General features: G+C 43.4%; 1 pseudogene; it reads right to left on the reverse strand.

Moving 5' to 3' along the window:
• Positions 1–15,111: 15,111 nt before the first annotated feature.
• On the reverse strand, positions 15,112–15,919 carry LOC103589654 (annotated as a pseudogene).
• Positions 15,920–19,521: the final 3,602 nt, after the last annotated feature.

A 19,521-nucleotide genomic window follows, 5' to 3' on the forward strand; every position in this document is an offset into this window, starting at 1 on the left:
AGGAAGGAAGGAAGGAAGGAAGGAAGGAGGAAGGAAGGAAGGAAGGAAGGAAGGAAGGAGGAAGGAAGGAAGGAAGGAAGGAAGGAAGGGAGGGAAGGAAGGGAAGGAAAGAAAAGAAGGAAGCTTTGACTTCTCCTTTGAATTACATTCCTGAGTCCCTCATTAATAATGGTTTAAATAGAATCTGGCATGTGTTCACTTTATATCACTATAAGAGTCATGGTTTTACCTTTTTCTGAAAATTTTCTGGTGACAGTTTTGGAGTCTTCCACCATGATGCCCAGTGGTTCGTGGTGCCCAGAGCTGCTGAGCCTTGTTTTCTGAGCGGTGCACCTCACATACCACTTAAGCCCAAGCATGTCATTTCTTGGTTCCCAGGGAGGAGTCTAAAGTAGCAATAGAATTATGATGTTGGGGCCGGCCCGTGGCTCACTCGGGAGAGTGCGGTGCTGATAACACCAAGGCCCCGGGATTGGATCCTTAAAAAAAAAAAAAAAAGAATTATGATGTTGTAGCTGTAATTTTTCTAAGTTTAATTTTCCTTTCAAGTGATTTTGTTTTATTTTTGGTTTTGTTTAGTTTGTGGCCATAAGTTATTCCCCATTGCTGGAAGCAAAGGTGAGCATTGGTTTCATGGTCTGACCATTTGGTGAGCTCTATAAATGGACTAATGATTTTTAGACATTTTGTGTATATTGGATGGGAGACAATGGAGAATCTGGATTATTGATCTTTGCTTGTTTGTCCATTTATCTATTGCCATTAGAGGGGCTGAATAGCAGATTTGAGCTGATAGAAGAAAGAACCAGCAAACTTGAAGATAGGCCAATTGAGATTATTCAGTCTGAGGAAGAGTAAGAAAAAAAGAGTGAAAAAAAATGAACAGAGCTTCAGAAATCTCTGAGATACCACTGAGCACACAAAACTACACATAATGAGAGTCCCAGAAGGTGAGGAAAGTAACAAAGAATACTTGTAGTGGATTGAATTATGTCCCCCCAAACTCACTGAAGCTTAATTGTGTCACCCAAGCTTTATTAGAAACTTTTATGTATTAGAAACTTGGCCCCCACTGTGACTGTTAAGAGGGTGGGAAATCCTATTATGGTAATTGAAAGGTGGAGCCCTAGGGCCGGCCCAGTGGCGCACTCAGTAGAGTGCGGAGCTTGGGAGCGCTGCGGCGCTCCCGCCGAGGGTTTGGATCCCATATAGAGACCAGTCCACTCACTGGTTGAGCGCGGTGCGGGCGCGACACCGAGGGTTGCGATCCCATTGCCGGTCACGAAAAAAAAGACAAGAAAAAGGAAAAAAAAAAAAAGAAAGGGTGGAGCCTTGAAGAGGTGATTGGATTATAGGACCATGCAGGAGTGAATGGATTAAAAATGGTGGACAGGGGGATAGTTCTGAGAGCTTTAAAAAAAGAGGAGAGTCTGTCTCTCTCTCTGCTTTTCTGCTTCCACCATCTTGGAATGTGAGACCCCTGGGTCACTGTCACCACCAGATGGACTTTGGACTTCCCAGCCTCAGAAATTGTAAGCAATAAATGTCATTTTTCTTTATAAATCACCCAGTCTCAAGTATTCTGTTAATAGCAACACAAAACAGACTAAAACAATATTTATTTATTATTTATTTTATAAGATGACTGGTAAGGGGATCTTAACCCTTGACTTGGTGTTGTCAGCACCACGCTCTTCCAAGTGAGCCACGGGCCGGCTCTAAAACAATATTTAAGGAAATAATGGCTGAAAACTTCCCAAATTTGATAAAAATGTTACTCTAGACATCTAAAAATCTCGACACGCTCCAAGTGGGATAAACAGAGCTCCACACCTAAATATAGCAAACCTTTGAACAACAAGAGTTAGAACTGTGTAGGTCCACTTATCTGCACAGTTTTTTCAATAAATATATTGAAAAAATTTTGGTTAGGTGTGTCATGAATGCATGACACACCTAACCAAACAGGTAAGTAGCCTACCTACCAGTAGGCTATTAGTAGTTAAGCAGTTAAGTACTTAACTATTTAACTATGATTTAAGTAACAAAGCTCACCCCTTCTCCAGGGAGAGCACACAGAACACGTAAGTAGTAGCTAAGTAGTCAAGTAATTTAGTTTTTGGGGAGTCAAAACTTATACATGGATTTTCAGCTGCACAGGGGGTTGGCACCCCAACCCCCATGTTGTACAAGAGTCAACTGTACGTCATAATCAAATTGACAAAAGCCAAAGATAGACAGAGAATCTTGAAAGCAGTAAGAGAAGGGACTCGTCATGTACAAGGGATCCTCCATAAGATTAACAGATGATTTCTCCTTGGATACTGTGCAGGCCAGAGATGGTGGGATGGCATATTTAAAGTCCTGGAAGAAAATCTCTCTCAACCAAGAATTCTGTATCCATCAAAATATATTCTGTATCCTTTAAAAATATAGCAGAAATTGTGACATTCTGGGCCGGCCCGGTGGGGCACTCAGTAGAGTGCGGTGCTTGGGAGTGCGGTGGTGCTCCCGCCGAGGGTTCGGATCCCATATAGAGACCAGTCCACTCACTGGTTGAGCGAGGTGCAGGCACAACACCGAGGGTTGTGATCCCGTTGCTGGTTGCGGTACGGGCGCGACACCGAGGGTTGCGATCCCGTTACCGGTCACGAAAAAAGACAAAAAAGAAAAAAAAAAAAAAAGAAATTGTGACATTCTCAGGCAGACAAAAACCAAGAGAACTTGTTGCTAGTAGACCTTCCATATAATAAATACAAAAGGTAATCCTTCAGGCTGAAGTGAAAGGACAGTAAATAGTAAACTGAATCCACATAAAGAAATAAAGAGCACTGGGGAAGGTAACAATATAAAGTCAAAATTCAGTATTTATGGGGTTTTTTTTGGGGGGTAACTCTTTTCATTCTTCTATCTGATTTAAAATACAACTGCATAGAAAGTAGAATGGTGGTTGCCAGGGGCTGGGTGGGAAAAAGGAACCGGGAATTGTTTAATAGATACAGAGTTTCAGTTTTGCAAGATGAAAAGAGTTATGTAGGGCGGGCCGTGGCTCACTCGGGAGAGTGCGGTGCTGATGACACCAAGGCCACGGGTTCGAATCCTATATAGGGATGGCCGGTTCGCTCCCTTGGGAGAGCGTGGTGCTGACAACACCAGGTCAAGGGTTAAGATCTCCTTACCGGTCATCTTTAAAAAAAAAAAAGTTCTGGAGATAGAAGGTGGTGGTTGCCCAACATCGTGAATGTATTTAATACCACTGAACTGCACACATACAAATGGTTAAGACAGTAAATTTTATGTTATGTGTATTTTACCACAATAAAAAATATTGGAAAAAAAATTTAAAGACACACCAACTGTTACCATGTTTGAGATATGGATCTATATATAGACATTTACAAGATAATTAGAAATTTGAACAGTGAATATTTGATGGTAGTAATATTTGATTTGATTGTTAATTTTTAGGGTGTCATAATAAACATTTTAAGAACACATCTTATCTTTTAGAACTCTACGTTGAAATATGTATATAGGAAATGATATGTCTGGTATTTTTTTCAAAATGGTTTGGGAGGTCTGGGTGGGGGTAACTCATGGAGTAAGATGGGCCATGGGTTGGTAAACTGCTGAAGCTGGAAATGGACACATAGGGGATCTGTATACTATTTTGCCTGCTTTTTGTATGTTTAAAATCTCCCTTAATAAAAAGCATGTTAAAAGCCAAAGAAAAATACAATAGCATAAAGCAATAATTGTAAAGCTGTGTTGGTGGGCTTATAACATATAAAAATGTAATTTATATGACAATAATAATACAAAGGAAGGATGGGATGGAGATACAGAGGAGCAAGTACTTAGAAGCAAAGTTTATATATATTATTGAAATTAAGTTGATATTAGTATCAACAAAATTGTTATTAATTTAATGTTAAATTTAATCCCCAGGGAAACACTAATAAAAAAACTAAAAAAATATACAGTAAAGACAAGGGAATTAAAATGGTACACTAGAAAATATCTATGTAGCACAAAAGGAGATGGATCGTAATGAAGGAAAATCTTACCTAATTAGTAATGACATGAAGCATAAATGGACTAAACCTGCCAATCAAAAGACAGGAATTGGCAGAATGGATTTAAAAAAATGATCCAACTTTATTCTGTCTATTAGAGACATACTTTAGATTCAAAGACATAATAAGGTTAAAAGTAAAAGAATGGAAAAGCATTCCATGTGTATTAGTCCATTTTTGTGCTGCTATAGCAGAAGACCTGAGACTGGGTCATTTATAAAGGAAAGAGCTTTATTTGGCTCACGATTCTGGGACAGCTGCATCTGGCACGGGCCTTAGGCTGCTTCTACACATGGCAGAAAATGGCAGGCAGCTGGTGGGAGCAAACAGATCACACGGCGAGAAGAAGTGAGAGAGAGAGGAGAGGGAAGGTGCCAGGGTCCTCTTAACCAGCTCTCACAGAACTAACAGGGGAACAGCTCACTCACTAACCACCGTCCCCCCCATGCCCCCCCCCAGGGAGGGGATTAATCTATTCATGAGGAACCTATCCTCATGACCCAAACACCTCCCAATACTGCTATGTTGGGAAGCAGATTTCTTTTTTTTTTTTTTTCCTTTTTTGTCTTTTTTCGTGACCGGCTACGGATCGCAACCCTCAGTGTTGCTCCCGCGCCTCGCTCAGCCAGTGAGCGGGAACCGGTCTGTATGTGGGATCCGAACCCTCGGTGGGAGCGCCACCGCGCTTCCCAAGCGGCGCACTGTAGCAGTGCGCCACCGGGCCGGCCCGGGAAGCAGATTTCAACATGAGCTTTGGGGAAACAACATACCCAAACTCTAGCATTCCACCCTTCGCCTCCCAAAACTCACGTTTCTCTCACATACAAAGTACAATCATTCTGACAACTATTAAAAAAGCAACGACATGGGCTGAGCCCGTGGCACACTTGGGAGAGTGCGGTGCTCCCACCGCGGGTTCAGATCCCATATAGGGATGGCCAGTGTGCTCACTGGCTGAGCGCGGTGCGGCCGGTCTCAAAAAGGAAAAAAAAAATAAAAAATAAAAAGCAAAGACAGCCAAGCTGGGGCTGCTGGAGCTCAGGGGAAGAGGAGGAGAGACCTATGCAGTGCATGAAGACAGGAGAAGCCACGATGAGAGAAAGAAAGAACCGCTCCCACCATTTCAAATCCGTGCTGCTTCCAGGCTGGAGCTGGTGAGTACGTGGAGCAGGAGCTGGCAAAAGCTGCAGCTGTGCCCTTCATATGAAGTTGCTTGGAGGCGGCAGAGGAGAGGAGGGCTTTGGTGGCCCCCCGGCCAGTAAGACCACTGACAGGGTTCCTGTGGACCCACATAGGAGCGAGAGGCCACAGACAACTGAAAAAAGGAGCCACTCAGAGGCTGGTGAGTCATCACAAGGGACTGGCGCATGGTCTCTCCCACGGGAAGTGTTTGGAGTGTGGGCGGTGGGGGAGACAGGCCCACCAGGAGAACACTGGGGCACAGCAAGGACAGCTGATCTGTCCCCCAATCAGTGCAGGACCACTCAGTGGAGACTGGTCAGGAATATAGAACTGCAGGGGGTGCAGTTTGCTGAAAAGACTCAGTCAGACCCAGACCAGAGTTTCCACACGACACAAATGTACCAGACCTCACAAGACCCAGAGTGCTTACAAGGTCAACTATTAAAACCTGAGCTGCACAAAAAACCTTCCCCAGGTAACCAGCAGCAAAGCAGCAATTTAGCTCACTACAGGACCGAGGTACTAGTTTCCTTAGGAAGTTCCCCCTTTTTAGAAGTAAGCAAAGGACAACAAATTAGTTCCAGTGCAGAGTTTAAGTGGTGCGGGTAGCTAATAATCCAACACAGAACTGAAAGAAAACACAAAAAACCCACAGACCAGAGACAAAGTTCACATATCAACCAGTAAAGGTTTAACACCAAGCCTCCGCTGCTCTGGCCTTCTGCCAGCCTGTAGACTTAACACCTGAACGCAACCAAAGCTTCTGTCTTGTGCTCTCTGGAGCTGCAGCACAGACCACACTTGGGCCTGCTTGAGGCAAGGCTGCTCCAACCATGGTGGCCAGGATGCTGTGAGGCAGTGCGGGGTGGTGGTTCCTCAGGTCTGTCCTCCATCCGTCCTAGGCTTCTGGGGCAGAATGGGAGGGCACCCTTGGAGACTTTTGAAATGACTTCAGGGCCTTTCTCCCACTGTCTTGGCTATTAGCACCTGGCTGCTTCACAGCCAGCTGATGTGTTTAGCAATCAGTCCCTCTGCTGCACCCTTGGATTCTTCTGAAAATGCTCTCCACTTCTCTACCACATAGCCAGGCTGCAGATTTTCCAGATCTTTACACTCTGCTTCCCTTTTAATTATAAATTCCAGTGTGTCATTCCTTTGCCACCATAACTGAGTGTAGGCTGTTGCAAGTAGCCATGCAGCTGTCTGAATGCTTTGCTGCATTTAGAAATTTAGAAATTTCTTCCACCACATATTCTGGCTCATGATTATTATGTCCCACCTTCCACAAAGTCCTAGGGCAAGGACACAGTGCAGCCAAGTTCCTTGCTAGGGTGTAGCAAGGGTGATCTTTTGTCCAATTCTCAATAAATTCCTCATTTCTATCTGAGATCAGCATGGTCTTTAGTGTCCACATTTCTATCAGCATTCTGATTACAACCATTGAACAATCTCTAAGAAGTTCTAAACTTTTCCTTGTCTTTTTGTCTTCTTCTGAGTCCTCCAAACTCCTCCAACCTTTGCCCATTACTCAGTTCCAAAGCTGCTTCCACACTTTCAGGTATCTTTATAGCAACGCCCCACTCAGTACCAATTTTCTGTATTAGTCTGTTTTTGTGTCGCTGTAACAATACCTGAAAATGGGTAATTTATAAAGAAAAGAGGTTTATTTGGCTCATGATTCTGAGACAGCTGCATCTGGTGTGGGCCTCAACCTGATTCTTTACTCATGGCAGAAAGCGTTAGGGCAGCTGGCAGGTGCAAGATCACATGGTGAGAGAGAGAGAGAGGAGGTGTCAGGGTCCTTTAAACAACCAGCTCTTGTGAGAATAGAGTGAGAGCTCACTCACTACCCCACTCCAGATAGGGCATTAATTTATTCATGAGGGACCCAGTCCCGTGATCCGAACACTTCCCAACACTGCCACACTGGGGATCAGATTTTGACATGAGCTATGGGAGGACAACATACCCAGTCTGTCACCATGCAAACAGAAACCAAGAGAGCTGGAGGAGCTGTGCTGATATCAGACAAAACAGACTTTTAGGCAAAAACTGTTACTGGAGACAAACAACATTTTACAGCATGATCCATCAAGAAATAACCATCATCAACATATATGCACTTGGGCCGGCCTGTGGCTCACTCGGGAGTGTGCGGTGCTGATAACACCAAGGCCCCGGGTTCGGATCCCACTTAGGGATGGCCGGTTCGCTCACTGGCTGAGCGTGGTGCTGACAACACCAAGCCAAGGGTTAAGATCCCCTTACCGGTCATCTTTAAAAAAAAAAAAAAGAAACATATATGCACTTAACAGATTCCCAAAATACATGTAGCAAAAACTGACAGAATTGAAGGGAAAAATTAACAATTCAGCAAACGTGATGGGGGACTTTAATACCTTGCCCACAATAATGGGTAGAATAACGAGACAGGAGATCAATAAGAAATTGAATATACGAGCAACACCGTAACCCAGCCAGACCTAACAGATGTCCCTGCAATAATCCACTCACCAATGGCATAACATACATTCCCTTCAGGAGCACATGGCGCACCTCCAGGACAGACCACGGTAGGCATAACAAGTCTCAATAAATTGAAAAGGATTTAAATTATACACAGCATACTCTCTGACCACACATGAGGAATTAATTTTAAAAAATTAGAAATCAATAACAGAAGGAAAGTTGGGAAATTCACAAATATGTGGAAATTAAACATGCTCCTATGTATCCACTGGGTCAAAGAAAAAAATCACGAGGAAAATTAGAAAATACTTTACGGTAAATGAAAATTAGTCAGCTGTATACCTAAGTGTGTAGGATGCAATCGGAGCAGTGTTCGGAGGGAAACGATAGCAGGCGACTCCTACGTGGATGAAACAGTTGTCTGGGCATGGCTGGTTAGCTCGGTTGGGTAGAGCACAGCCGTGTGACACTAAGGTCATGGGTTCACATCCCCATACTGGCCAGCTTCCACAAAAATAATAAAATAAAAACACGGTTTTCTTTCCCAAGGATGTGATGTTAAAAAAGAAACAGTAAAACAGTGTTCTGTCTGGCTGAACCCATTGCTGGAGTCACCCCCGAAGAGCAGCAGGGGAGTTCCTGCAAGGGACTGTTCCAAACTGTCCCAAGATGGTGCCGGCTAGGATTCCAAGGAAAGAAGCTCTGAATGCCAGGGCAATCTGTCCAAAGCATTTATTTATCAGGGGAACTTACATATGGAGGGCTTCAGCCTGCTTTGGACGGACAGTGAGACCAGATAAGTTCTACCCAGACATGTCTTGTGAGGGTTGGGCTATGCAGTTTAGACGAGGGCTTAAGGGATTTGGCTCAAGGCTGGGGCTACTTTCTATGTGTTTAGTAACATGTTTGATCTTTCACTGTCTCAGGCAACAACCTAAACAACGCATCGGTGACTCGAAATGTTGAAACCACAGCCAGCCGAGCCACAGAGCAGTCTCCAAACTCTGTTTTCTCCATCAGGACAAAGAGAGAAAGAGGGGAACTGGGAGAACCTACAACCAGAAAGTTTTTGATCAATAACCATAACTTCCACCTTGAGAAACCAGAAGAAGAAGCCCAAAGTAAGAAAACAAGAGGAAATAATAAGGATTAGAGCTGAAAAATGAAATAGAGAGTAGAAAAAACAATAGAGAAAATCAGTAAAACCAACAGTTGGTTCATTGAAAAGATCAACAAAATTGACAAACCTTTAGGCCAAGAAAAAAGAAGCCTGAAATTACTAAGATCAGGAGTAAAAGAAGGGACATTACCACTGACCTTACAGAAGCAAACTTGATTATTAGGGAATATTATAAACAATTGCATGCCAAAAAATTAAATAACAGGTTGAATGGACAAATCCCAAGAAAAACACAACTACTAGAATTGACTCAGAACAAAATAGGAAACCTGAAGAGGCCTTTAACATGGGAGGAGATTGAGTTAGTAATTTTAAAACTTCCCATGAAGAAAATCTCATGCCCATATGACTTCATTGGTAAATTCTATCAAAAGTTTAAAGAAGAATTACCAGCAATCCTTCATGAACACTTCCAAAAAACACAAGATGAGGGAACACTTCCCAACTCATTCTATGAGGCCATATTACCCTCTCATCAAAACCACATAAAGGGGCCGGCCCGGTGGCGCACTGGATAGTGCGCTGCTTGGGAAGCACGGCGGCGCTCCTGCCTGAGGGTTCAGATCCCACATACAGACCGGTTCCCGCTCACTGGTTGAGCGAGGCGCGGGAGCAACACCGAGGGTTGCGATCCCATTGCCGGTCCCCGGTCCGGTACGGGGGCAACACTGAGGGTTGCGATCCGTTGCCGGACACAGAAAAAGACAAAAACAAAAAAAAAAAAAAAAAAAAAACCACATAAAGACATCATGGGACGTGAACACCACAGACCGATATCCCATATAAATTTAGATGCAAATGTCTCAACAGGATGCCAGCGAGCCAGAAGCAGCAGGTCTAAACACAGGAGGGCAGGGCAAGGTGGCCGACTAGAGGTGGCTGGTGCTCGACCCCCCAAAAAAGAGACTAACACAACGAATAAACAACTGTACTTTGGCTGAAATGACTGAAGACGTACACTGCCGAGCACAGGGGAGCAATGGAATCCTTGTGACACCCAGAAGACCAGGACAGCGCCACAGAGAGCAGAGCAAGGCATCCCACCTCTGCCTCACTGTCTCCGCACAGAGACCACCTTGCAGTCAGGTGGGGAGAAGGTAAGCTGGAAACACTCCAGCAATTTCCATGGCTGCCACGATGTCCAGCGATCCCTGCCGCAGGAGAGTCCCCCATCCTCTTGTGCCCCAAACCCACTTTGGAGAGCAGCTAGGAGTTTGTGCAGCTGCACAGCCTCACAGTAGAAGCCCAGGAAGAGCAACCCCAGCCTCCTGACCTAAGCAGCTCTGGCACGGCACCATGTTGAAACCAAACCTGTGCCTAGTGTGCATCCTGCCCACGGGGCTGGGTAACCCAACTCCCTCCATCCCTTCGTTCTACCATGTTCACACAGGTCCCAGCAGGACCATGATGCTGGCTGTCTAGTGCCTAGGGAAGACACAAAGACTGAGACCCTGGCATCTGAACCCACTCAGCACCCCCTCTCCCCCAGGTGAGCAGGCAGACCTGTTCAGCAAGAAAGCTACCAATAGGCGCCGGCCCGGTGGCGCACTGGAGAGTGCGCCACTTGGGGGCGCGGTGGCGCTCCCGCCGAGGGTTCAGATCCCATGTGGAGACCGGTTCCTGCTCACTGGCTGAGCACGGTGCGGGCGCAACACCGAGGGTTGCGATCCTGTTGCTGGTCCCCGGTGCGGACGCGACACCGAGGGTTGCGATCCCGTTACCGGTCAGTAAAAAAGACAAAAAGGAAAAAAAAAAAAAAAAAAAGAAAAGCTACCTATAAACAGTGGTCCACCACATTCACATGTTCCTGCCCTGCACACCACACTGGCCTGTTGAGCCCACAGGTGCCTGTGCCCAGCTGACAGCCAGTTCAGCAGTAGTTCTGCATCCACCTGGGCCCACTACAGAGCTACTGAGCCCTGGTGCACTAGTGTACACCTGTTCCTGACCAACCGCAATCAGGCAGCAGTTTTGCCTCTCTGGGGTGAGCCTCTGCAGGGCTGCTGGGCCTAGCTGCATCCTTGCAGGCTTCATTCAGGCTAACAGCTGACCCAGCAGCCCTCCACAGAGCTGCCACGTTCCACTGCAGTGGTGTACACCTGCCCCTTACCTAACAGTAGATTGGGCAGTGGTGGTGCCTCCACCTGGTAGGCTTCTATGAAGCTTCTGCACCCTTCTGTACCCTTGCAGGCCTGCTCCAGGCTAGACACCTGATCTAGCAGCTCTCCACAGAGTTGCCAGGCCACTGCTGCACTTGTGGACACCTGCTTCCTGGTTGGGTGCAGATTGGGCAGGGTCTCTATCTCTTCTGGCTGGCCTCCATAGAGCCACCTGGCCCTGTTGTGTCCAGGCTCACCAGCTCCTGGCCCAGCAGTGGCATCTACTCCTCTGACAGGCCTTCACAGAACAATTTGACCCTCCACCTGGCACCCAGGCACACTTGTATCCAGCCCAAAAGCTTGTTAAGCAGTGTCCCAACACGTAGGAGATACAACCTTAGATTTGTGTGTCCATGCCTGGCCCGATAGCCAGTCAGACAGCAACTCTGCACCTCAGAGAGACCACCAAACAGTTGGTTGACCCTCTGTGCGCACACAGTTGGCCCAACAACCAGCCTAGAGACTTTGACATGGCAAAACAGAGCTACTGTTGGCACACACTCCTACAATCTAGGCCACTGAGGCATTTGCATACATCACTGAAGAGGATTACAACTAAAGAAACTGCATAGATATTACATTACTGAGTTCACCCAAAACCAAAGCCAATGCAACATATCCAACAGACAGTCCAGGACCCACATACAGGAAAAATTAATTTTACGTAATCTTCCCCATAAAGGTGGGAAAAGCAACTACTCCAATAGGTGCACAAATATCAACATAGGGACACAAGAAACATGAAAAAGCAAAGAAACATGAAACCCCCAAAGGAAAGAAAAGGACAGTTATGAAATTCCTGTAAAGGAATTTCAAATAACAATCTTAAGGAAGAGGCTACAGACAAAAAATTCAGTGTAGTCAGGAGTACAAGTCATCATCTGATTGAGAAATTTAACAAAGAGATAGATATAAAAAAAACAAAAACCCAAACAGAAATCTTGATAGTCTGGCTGGTTAGCTCAGTTGGTCAGAATGCATTCTCATGAACTTAAACAAACATGATGAACTCACTAAAAGAAAAAAATGAAATAAAATGGAGTCTCACAACACCAGGTCACAGGGTCAGATTCCCATACCAGCCAGATGCCAAAAAAAAAAAAAAAAGATTAAAAAAAAGAAATCTTGGAGCTGAAGAATTCAATTAATGAAATAAAAAAATATGGTTGAGCACTTCAACAACAAAGTAGATCAAGTAAAAGAGAGAATTTCTTTCTTTCTTTTTTTTTTTTAAAGATGACAGGTAAGGGGATCTTAACCCTTGACTTGGTGTTGTCAACACCACGCTCTTTCATGTGAGCCATGGGCTGGCCCAGAAGAGAGAATTTCTGAATGTAAAGATAGTTCTTTTGAAATTGCTCAGAGGGAACAAAAAAGAAATAAGAAAGAAAAAGAATGAAGAAAGTCTTTGAGACTTTTGGGACACCATTTAGAAAACAAATGTTTGAATAATAGGTGTTCCAGAGGGAGAAGAGATAGCGAAAGGCAAAGAAATCTTATTTAATGGAATAATAGCTGAAAATGTCTTAAATATTGGGAGAGATATGGACATTCAGATTTAAGAAGCTCAAAGGTCCCCAATTAGACTCAACCCCAAAACATCCTCTCTTAGGCACATCATAATCAACTGTCAAAAGTCAAAGACAGGGCTGGCCAGTTAGCTCAGTTGGTTAGAGTGCAGTGTTACCACACCAAGGTCAAGAGTTTGGATTCCTGTACCAGCCAGTCATAAAAAAATAAAATAAAAAATCAAACACGAAGAAAGAATTCTAGAGAAAAGCATCATCACATATAAGGGAATCCCATTAGACTATCAGCAAATTTCTCAGGCTGGCCCATGGCTCACTTGGGAGAGTGTGGTGCTGATAACACTAAGGTCACAGGTTTAGATCCCTATATAGAGATGGCTGGTTGGCTCAATTGGGAGAGCGTGGTGCTGACAGCACCAAGTCAAGAATTAAGATCCCCCTACCAGTCATCTTTATTTAGGGATTTAAAAAATTTAAAAAGACTATCAGCAAATTTCTCAACAGAAACTTTGCAGGCCGTGAGAAAATGGAGTGATGGAGTGACATATTCAAAGTCCTCATAGAAAAAAATTGTCAGATGAGAATACTTCATCCAGCAAAGCTGTCCCTCAGAAACAAGGGAGAAATAAAGACTTTCCCAGACAAGCAAAAGCTGAAATAATTTATCACTTCTAGACCACCCTTACAAGAAATGCTTAAGGGAGTGCTACAACTGGAAATGAAAAGATGATAATGACTATCATGAAAATATGAAAAAATACAAAACTCACTGCCTTGGGTTGTCCCCCCAAAACTTAATCCCCACTGTGACTGTTAAGAGGGTGGGAAATCCTGTTATGGTAATTGAAAGGTGGAACCTTGAAGAGGTGATTGGATTGTAGGACCGTGCAGTAGTGAATGGATTAACAATGGCCATCAGGTGTGTGGTTCTGAGGGCTTTATTTATTTATTTATTTATTTTTACTGAATCATAATTGATTATACATATTTTGGGGGTTCAATGTTGACATGTTGATCAAATCAATATTTTAGCATATATATTATTACAAATTGTACTTATTCTTTCTGCCCCTTATTCAATCTCTATCTCTCCCTCCACTCTCTCACCTCTGATAACCCTAGATTTCTTCTCTCAATCTGAAAGAGTAATGGTTACTTTGTTGATTTGTTGCCTAGATGATCTGTCCAGTTCTAAGAGAGGTGTGTTCAGGTCCCCCACTATTATCACAGGGAAGATGTGTCTTCTATCACTCTGGAGTGGGCTTTGTGGAGAGAGACATCCTCTTCTTTTCTTTGGTCTCCACTGGTGACCAGCCTTGAAGAGGTGGTTAGATTGTAGGACCATGTTGTAGTGAATGGATTAATAATGGTGGCCAGGTGTGTGGTTCTGAGGGCTTTAAAAGGAAGAACACATGAGAGGTTAGTTTCTCTCTGCTTCCACCATCTTGCAATGTGAGACCTTTGGGTCACAGTCACTACCACCAGATGTGTTACCTGGATCATGGACCTCCCAGCCTCCAAAATTGTAAGCAATAAATTTTATTTTCTTTTTAAATTATGCAGTTCCAAGTATTTTGTTATTTTTTTTTTTTCCTTTTTTTTTGTCTTTTTTCGTGTCCGGCAATGGATCGCAACCCTCAGCGTCGCGCCCGCACCGGGCCGGGACCAGCAACGGGACCGCAACCCTCAGTGCCGCACCCGCACCTCGCTCAGCCAGTGAGCGGGAACCGGTCTGCATGTGGGATCCGAACCCTCGGAGGGAGCGCCTCCACGCTCCCAAGCGGCGCACTGCAGCACCGCGCCACCGGGCTGGCCCCCAAGTATTTTGTTATAAGCAACACAAATGGACAAATACACTTACCTGTAGAGGTAAATTCATAATTCAAACTCAGAACATCTCAGTGAGGTAATGGTGCTATGTAAATTCTTTAATCCTCTCACATGAAGATTTAAAGTCAAATGTCCATAAAACAACAACATCTACAATTATTGGCTAAGGAACATACAATAGGGCTGGCTAGTTAGCTCAGTTGGTTAGCACATGGTACTGTTTTTTTGTTTGTTTTTTTAAGATCTAGAGCATCATTTTAATCGATCAAGTTTGTAGCAATTAATGTTTGAGCCTTACAAGCTGAAATACTTTTCAAATACCCAAGAAGTCCCAGGATGAACAGAAACCAGGCTACTTCCTTAATGTCTTAACTGTGCCTATACAATACAAACTAGAGTTATCTAGTTAAATTTGAATCTCTCCAACCTCAATTGGATAATCCAGAATAAACATAAATTTGGAGGTTGCATTTTCTCATCCGGTTCTCTCATTGATCATGCAAACTAGAAAATATCCAAATATCCACTTTATATTACAGTATGTGTGGTCTCCATACATATTCTAATTCTTTAAATGGAATTATATTAGTATATTTATACATACCCTACTACGTTAAAATTTGGGGGGGGGGTAATTTTATCTGTATATTTTATGAATCATCATATGGAGTCAGGCAGAGTTGGCATCAGTTCTGTTCTTCAAAACTGCTTGTGGAAAGTGGCAGAGTTTGAGTTGGGCTTCTAGGATGAGCCAGCTGAAACTTTCTCCGCAAGGCCCGGGTCATTACTCGGGTCAGTCCACTTCCTGTTTCTGTATTTTCTTTATTGGTAAGAGGGGTTCCACCTGGGCTCCTCTTTACATCAACTTTTCTAAGCAGTTTCCGCAGATCTATTTGGCTTTTACCAGGATTAATTAAGACATTTGCAATTCGATTTGATAACTCTTTGGAGTTAGGCTTCAGGGTAACACGCTGCAGGTCAGAGACAGTAACCAGTGGATTCCGTGCCTTTGGTGATGATACAAGCTTCCTCCTCTCATCAAAACTCTGTGTTTTCTTTAATTTCACGGTCAGTAGATCTTTAACTGTTATCTGCATGGGTCCATCCTTTTTTAATGGTCCAGCCTGAAGTGCTTTAGTGGGATCTGATTTTCTGAGCAGCAAAGGTGCAGGTGGTGGTGGAGGAGGAGGCGGAGGAGGAGGTGGAGGAGGATGAAGGTGGCTGGCTGGCTGTGGCAGTGAGGAAGGAAGTACAGCTTGGGATTCTCCAGTGGCCACATTTGTAAGTTTACCACTCATGGGACACATGTGACCACAGCTTGGACAAGAATTTTCTGAGACAGTCTTCAGGTGGGAGGTAAAATATTTAAACAAATGGGTGGAGAGTTCCACCTTCACATCTCAGCTCCCTGGGACTCCAGGTGGGCTGGCAATGTTCAGCACATGGTATTGTAATACCAAGGTCAAGGGTGTCCCCTCACTGGCCAGCTGCCAAAGAAAAGAAACAAACAAACAAACAAAAAGGAACACACAATAGATACAAATGTAAATTAACGCAACAAAAATAAAATTTGTGTGTAGGGCGAAGTGCTATGGATTGAATTGTGCTCCCCAAAGTCCCATGTACTAGAAACTTAATCCCCACTGGGACAGTGTTAAGAGGGTAGGACAACCTATTATGGTAATTGAAAGGTGGGGTCTTCGAGAGGTGATTAGTTTGTGAGGACCGTGCCCTATGAATGGATTAATCCATTGATGTTTAATGGTGGCCATGGGTGTGGTTCTGTTGGCTTTATAAGGACAGTGAGTGAGGGCGTCACTTGGTCTTGCTTCTGCCATTCTCACCATGTGATAACCTGCTGGGAAGAGTCATCACCCACCAACATCACCGATGTGTTCCATGGACTTTGAACTCCCCAGCCTCCAAAATTGTAAGCAATAAATATTGTTTCTTTGTACATTACTGGTTTCAGGTATTCTATTAGAAGCAACTGAAACAAGCTAATACAGGAATTCTACAGTATTTACATGCAACCAAAGTTAAATTGCTATGGGCTTAAAATAGGTTATTATAACTAGAAGACTCTTTATGTTAGCCCCAAGGTAAACACAAAAATAAAATTACAGCAGATACACAAATCAGAAAGAGAAAGCAGACAAAGCTGAGCACTAATGAGAATCATCAATTGACAGTGGTAAATAATAAGAGAAAAAGAGAGGAACTAAGGATTTACAAAACAACCAAAAAATAATTAACAAAATAGTAGAAATAAGTGCTTACAGTAATAGCCTTAAATGCAAATGGATTAAACTGTCCAATTGAAATAGATAGAGTGGCTTAATGGATTAAAAAAAAACCAAGAACCAAAGATAGGCTGCCTGCAAGAGACTCACTGAAAGAGAAGGGCTGGAAAAAGATATTCCATGCAAATGAGGGGGGTTCCATAGACCTAGCCCATGCTCCCCCTTCCTCCTCTTCCCACCTTATTTCCCTTCCCTTTTATTCTCCCCCATCCCCATCTGCTCCACAACAGCATCTTAGAATGTAAATATATATATATTAATAAATAAATTTAAAAAGAAAAAAAGATATTCCATGCAAACAAAAACCAAAAGTGAGCAGGAATAGCCATACTTATATGAGATAAAATAGAATTTAAATTAAAAGCTGTAAAAAGAAACAAAGTCATTACATGATGATAAAAGGGTCAATTCAGGGCCGGCCCGGTGGCACACTGCTACAGTGCGCCGCTTGTGAGTGCGGCGGCGCTCCTGCCGAGGGTTCGGATCCCACATACAGACCGGCCGCTCACTGGCTGAGCGAGGTTGTGGGTGCAACACCGAGGGTTGTGATCCCGTTGCCGGTCCCGGTCCGGTACGGGCGCGACACTGAGGGTTGCGATCCGTTGCCGGTCACGAAAAAAGACAAAAAGGAAAAAAAAAATAAAAAAATTAAAAAAAAATAAAAAAGGGTCAATTCAACAAGAGGATATAAGAATTGTTAATTGTTAATATATACACACCCAAAACTGAAGCACCCAGATATATAAAGCAAACATTATTAGAACTAAAGGGAGAATGAGTTTGCAATTCAATAGTAGTAGTTTGCAATTCAGATGAACCTTACAGACATTTACAGAAGATTACATCTAAGAGCTGCAAAACACACATTCTTCTCAACCTCACATGGAACGTTCTCCAGGATAGATCATATTTTAGGCCACAATATAAGTCTACCCAAATTTTTATTTTTTTATTTTTTTTCCTTTTTGTCTTTTTTCGTGACCGGCAACGGATCGCAACCCTCAGTGTCGCGCCCGTACCGGACCGGGACCGGCAACGGGATCGCAACCCTCGGTGTCGCGCCCACACCTCGCTCAGCCAGTGAGCGGGAACCGGTCTGTATGTGGGATCCGAACCCTCGGCGGGAGCGCCGCCGCGCTCTCAAGCGGTGCACTGTAGCAGTGTGCCACCGGGCCGGCCCTACCCAAATTTTTAAAAGATAAAGATCATATTAAGAATCTCAACACCAAGTCAAGGGTTAAGATCCCCTTACTGGTCATCTTTTATAAAAAAAAAAAAAGAAGAAGAAGAAAGATTTCTAATAAACAGTCTAACAATGCACCTAATGGAACTAGAAAAACCACAATAAACTAAACACAAAATTGGCAGAAGAAAAGAAATAATAAAGCTCAGAGCAGAAATAAATGAAATAGAAATTAACAACAACAACAACAAAAAGATTGGTGAAATGAAGAGTTGGTTTTTTGAAAAGATGAACAAAATTGACAAACCTTTACCTTGACCAATAAAGACAAAAAGAGAAAAGACTCAAATAAATAAAATCGGAAATAAGAAAGGAGACATTATAACTGATACCACAGAAAAACAAAGGTTCATAAGAGACTGTTATAAACAACTACATGCTAACAAATTTGATAACATAGAAGAAATAAATTCTTGAACAAATACAATTTACCAAGACTAAATTATGATGAAATAGAAAATCTGAACAGACCATTAACAAGTTAGAAGATTAAATCAGTAATACAAAGTCTTCTATTAAAGAAAAACCCTGGACCTGATGGCTTCACTGATGAATTCTGCCAAACATTTAAAGAAGAATTAACACTAATTCTCTTCAGATTATTTCAAAACATTGAGGAGAAGGGAATACTTCCCAATTCATTTTATGAGACCAGCACTACTCTGATTCCAAAACTGGACTAAGACACACAACAACAAAAAGAAAGTTACAGGCCAATATATCTGATAAGCATAGATGCAAAAATTCTCAATAAGATACCAGCAAACCATGGGGCTGGCCAGCTGGTGCAGTTGGTTAGTGCATGGTGCTGATAACGCCAAGCTCTAGGGTTTGATACCTGTACCAGCCAGCTGACAAAGGGGGGAAAAAGAAAACCAGCAAACCAAATCCAACAGCACATTAATAAGATCATTCACTATGATCAAGTGGGATTTATCCTAGGGATGCAAGGATGGATTAAGATATACAAATTAAGGGCCGGCCCCGTGGCACGCTCAGGAGAGTGCGGTGCTGGGAGCGTAGCGATGCTCCCGCCATGGGTTCGGATCCTATATAGGAATGGCCAATGCGCTCACTGGCTGAGCGCAGTGCAGGCGACATCACACCAGGGTTGCCATCCCCTTACCAGTCACGAAAAAGACAAAAAAAAAAAAAAAGATATGCAAATTAATAAATGTGATACTCCACATTAACAGAAAGACAGAAACCATATGATCATTTTAACTGAGGCAGAAAAAGCATTTGACAAATTTCAACATTCCTTCATGATTAAAAACTCTTAACAAACTAGGTATTGAAGGTATGTACAGTAAAGACCACATATGACAGGGCTGGCTCGTGGCTCGCTTGGGAGAGTGTGGCGCTGATAACACCAAGGCCACGTGTTCGGGATCCTTATATAGGGATGGCTGGTCTGCTCACTTCAGAGAGCGTGGTGCAGACAACACCAAGTCAAGGGTTAAGATCCCCTTTACTGGTCATCTTTAAAAAAAAAAAAAAGACCACCTATGACAAACCCACCGCTAACATCAAACTGAATGGGGGAAACC

The sequence above is a fragment of the Galeopterus variegatus genome, unplaced genomic scaffold, assembly GCF_000696425.1.
Source record: "Galeopterus variegatus unplaced genomic scaffold, G_variegatus-3.0.2 Scaffold711, whole genome shotgun sequence".
Classification (NCBI taxonomy): Eukaryota; Metazoa; Chordata; class Mammalia; order Dermoptera; family Cynocephalidae; genus Galeopterus; species Galeopterus variegatus.